Below are 4,299 nucleotides of genomic sequence, written 5' to 3' on the forward strand. Positions count from 1 at the left end.
AGTATTTATTGCTTGTTTCTCTGATACCTCAGTGTGAAGTTGTGATTTGTCCTGGTCATTAATGCTGATTTGTTTTCCCTGTTTTTGCATACTTTTGTTTCCACTTTGGCTGTTTTTTTTTCTCTCTCTGATTGTTTGCTGCCTGCACTGTCCTTGATATGTTTATGATTCTTGACTGTTTACTGCCTGAGTTGAATCCAGCCTCTCTACAAATGTTTCCTGGAATTCCCTCCAGCTTTGTTCATTTGTATGAGTGTCTTTGTATTAAAACCATGCAAATGGATCAACATGTGTCTGTCCCCTTACAAAAGTACATTTACGCAATAAAAAGTTTTAAAGAGGTGCAGAACTCTGTACCAACAAGGGGAGACTTTTCCAAAGAAAACATGTCATATGTTAGAAAGGTTTTACAACTCAAACCTGCTTCCTGGCTAAATCAAACATTATGTCTTGTACTTCATGAACAGTAAACCAGTTTCAGTGATGAATACAGATGTTTAACAGACCAGAAAGCCACTAACATATATGACAGCTGTTGAATGAAACATGTTTCAACAGGTTTTCCAGGTCAGAGGAAGTTAGGAGAAACTGGAAGACAACATGAGGAACTCCAATGACAAACAAAACATAAACAGTGTATTTTTTTATCTTATGTAGGATATTACATTCTTATTTCAAAACAATAAACCTTAATTGTATAAAAAAATACTCTTATTATAAATATATTTGTTCTAAAGATGACAGTGATGTATTAGAACAAGTAACAAAAACACGAAAGCATTTGAATGTCCAGCACTGTTGGAAACCACTTCAAACAGACCAGAATAATTAAGGAGGTCCTCAGAGTAAAGGAGAAACCGTAGAGGTCAAAGGTTTATTAAAAGAAAATAAGGGTTCACAGAAAGATAAAGTTTCACAGATCCATATGTTGATGAATGTACTACCAAAGAACATTCAAACATACAGAAATGGTATATTACTGACTGCTTAATGTTCTTAACTTTTTGTTGTTGTTTTTTGCAGTTGATTGTTGCATAATTGGCTGGAAAATAAAAAAAAACTCATTTTGCAGCATTTGACACTAATAAGACAACTAGAGTTACTCTTTTAATTGCCTCAAGCCTTGTTGAACTTCACTGGTTTGAAAATAGAAACTACATGTAATTGTAAGATGTGAGAATGTTTCAGTGTAATGAAAGAATTGATTATTGTTTTTAATACAAATAGAAATCTATAAAGCCACAGAATGAGACTAAAAAATAAGTATCTAGATTGTATACTTGAGTGTATATATGACATATAACCATGCAATGCAATGTTTATAATATTATCAAAAAATCTATTTTGTCTTTTTTTCCCCATATCTTTTACTTTGTGAAATGTTTTTGGAGGTTATGGATGAAGATCCATATAATAAACCAAGAAGCTCACAGTAAAAACAATAACATTTACACTGATTCTTCTTGTAAATACAATTTAATTTTAAAACAAATGTTTTTATTAACTTTATTCAGCCAGCATGCATTCAATTGATCAAAAGAGCATATAAGGACATTTATAATCTATTTAATATTTAAAATGTTTAAGTTAATCTTAAATAATTATAATTAACTACATTCATTTTAACTAAGTTAGCCAAATAGTCCTGAAAGAAATGTTTTTTATCCACAAAAAAGTGCAGATTTGGATCACACACTGTAAAAACAATCCTGGTTGTCTTATTTTTTTAAGCTGAGTCAAATTACCCTTGAGTCCATTGAACTTATATTAAGTTAAACTGACTTACAATGTAACTTATAAAATTAAGTTAGAACATGATTAATTTTAACATGTTACATTGAAGTAAAAACATATGTCATGTCGAATTGATCATATGTTTTTTACAGTTTGATAAATATTATATTTAACATATAATCAGGGGCGGACTTAGTGATTTGGGGGCCTTAAACAATTCCAGGTTGGGGGCCTTGAAACTCAAATCATTCTCTTTCTCTGTATGGTCTTTGTTGTTGCTGTTGTTGTTTTTTGCTGCTGTTGTTGTTGTTGTTGTTGTTGTTGTTGTTTTGTAAATAAACTCATTCATTCATTCATTTTCTTTTTGGCTTAGTCCCTTTATTAATCTGGGGTCGTCACAGTGGAATAAACCACCAACTTATCCAGCATATGTTTTATGCAGCCGATGCCCTTCCAGCCAAAACAAAGTATGGGAAACAAAAATACTGTACACTCTTGCATTCACACACATACACTATGGCCAATTTAGCTTATTCAATTCACCTGTACTGTGGGAGAAACCAGAGCACCCGGAGGAAACCCACAAGAACACGGGGAGTAAATGCAAACTCCACACAGAAATGCCAACTGACCTAGCCCAGGCTCGAACCAGCGACCTTCTTGTTGTGAGGCGTGCTTGCTACGCTGTGACACCCCTTGTAAATAAACGGCATGTTTAAAATATTTTTAAAGTGGAACCTTTATTTTCTTAATGAAAAATTAAATACATTAAATTCACAAATTAAAAAAAGCAAGTTCACAAACCAACAATACAGTTTATTAGCCATATTTGTGATTAGAATTGAGCAATGTCTGTGACTTAAAACTGCTGTATTATCTTAATATAAAATTAAATCAAATTTAATTCCCGATCAATCAAACTATTCTTTTCATCATTTTCATATGAACGGAATAATTGCATTTTGTGAATCGGTAACCGTCACTGTTCACTGGGAAATTATGTTTTATATAGGCCCTCTCTTAACAAGCTCACATGCAGTGCTCATCATTGAAATCTTAATGGTTATAGACAGATTTTACAACATATGATAAAAAAATTTATAAAAGAGCTACATAATTAATATAGGCTTCCTGGTATTGGTCTGGGCCCCCTAATTCCCCAGGGCCCTTAGCAGCTGCTTACCTCGCTTATTGGTTAAGTCTGTTCCTGCATATATACAAATTTCAATTAATAAATACATAAATAAAATAATTTAAAATGGAAAATCATGGGGAGAAAATAAATGTCACTGTTTTTACTATACTGTTGATCAAATACAACCTTGGTGAGTATAAATGACTTGAAAACCCTAATTCTAATGGCTCAGTTCCTTTTAGCAGTATTTCTCTTGTAGCTCTTTACATAACATTTTCAGAGTATTCTCACAGACAATTATGCACTTTATACAAAATGCAATTTCACGCAATTTGCACAAAATTTTAAAATATCATTCATAACCAGTACAACATAACAAACACATACGCACCCAAGAATGTACTTTATAGCAATAGATAGAAATAAAAACGTTTGAGGTGTTTGACCTGTAAGCATCCAGAAGATGGCGTACTAGTAATCTCTTGTGTTTGAAGGTCATTCCGTGCGGGAGGCTGCCATTGAGGAAGCTAGAAACAGCACAACATCACTTGCTGCTCCATTGTGTGCATTTGACACGATAATGACAATGAAAGAATACATAACGAGAATCTGAGGGAAAAATAACAATGCTTATTGTGCACATCTCCATAACATTCTCAATAAAGAAAAGGAAAGTTACCATCTATGTAACATTTAGGAGGATGTAACTTTTATTTACAAAGATAAAAGCACTAAATAAAATAAAAAGATCATAGTTATATATATATATATATATATATATATATATATATATATATATATATATATATATATATATATTAGCATCATTTAAGTAACACTAGCATATAAATAAACGTTTTTGAGAGATTGCCATCATCGCAATTACTGCTACAACCACTACTACCACTACTTAATAATAATAATAATAATCGAATAATAATAAGCAATCGAACAAACACAAGTTTATAACTCACAAAAGAAACTGAGCTAAAAAGAGATGACACCAAAGCTGCCTAGTCCAATTAGTTTTTCTGTTCACTCAAGTGCACGTTCACTATGACGCATCATTGGTAGAGGTGATGCTCTGCACGTACTCCACAATGCACCAGTTTCCACCAGATAAACACCAAAACGCTGTAATCACAAATCTCCAAACCCGGCATTACCTACTAACATCCCTTATAACATAAGCGTATATCCCTATACCAACTACAAATACAATAAATAAACGCTTTTAATCAATGAATTAAAATTTCCGCATCCTAACCGAAGGCGGAGTCTTGCCAGTTGAAAACGTGCTTTTCGCCATGCAAGCTCATTAGCATAGCGCGTGACCAGACACCGACCAATCACAGCACGAGAGCGGCGCTCGCTCTGACAGCTTCCTGATACCCTACACACTTAACAGTGCACGAGTCCAACAGCCTCCT

General features: G+C 33.2%; 1 protein-coding gene across 1 annotated transcript in view; it reads left to right on the forward strand.

The window, feature by feature from the left end:
• The window catches only part of slc2a5 (solute carrier family 2 member 5), a 36,845-nt gene extending 36,217 nt beyond the window's left edge, over positions 1-628 (forward strand). The window contains exon 13 of the mRNA XM_073937895.1: positions 559-628. The gene's annotated coding sequence lies outside the window, so the exon portion shown is untranslated. The remainder of the gene's footprint in view (positions 1-558) is intronic.
• The last annotated feature ends 3,671 nt before the right edge of the window (positions 629-4,299 follow it).

The sequence above is a fragment of the Danio rerio genome, chromosome 23 (genome assembly GCF_049306965.1).
Source record: "Danio rerio strain Tuebingen ecotype United States chromosome 23, GRCz12tu, whole genome shotgun sequence".
Lineage (NCBI taxonomy): Eukaryota > Metazoa > Chordata > Actinopteri > Cypriniformes > Danionidae > Danio > Danio rerio.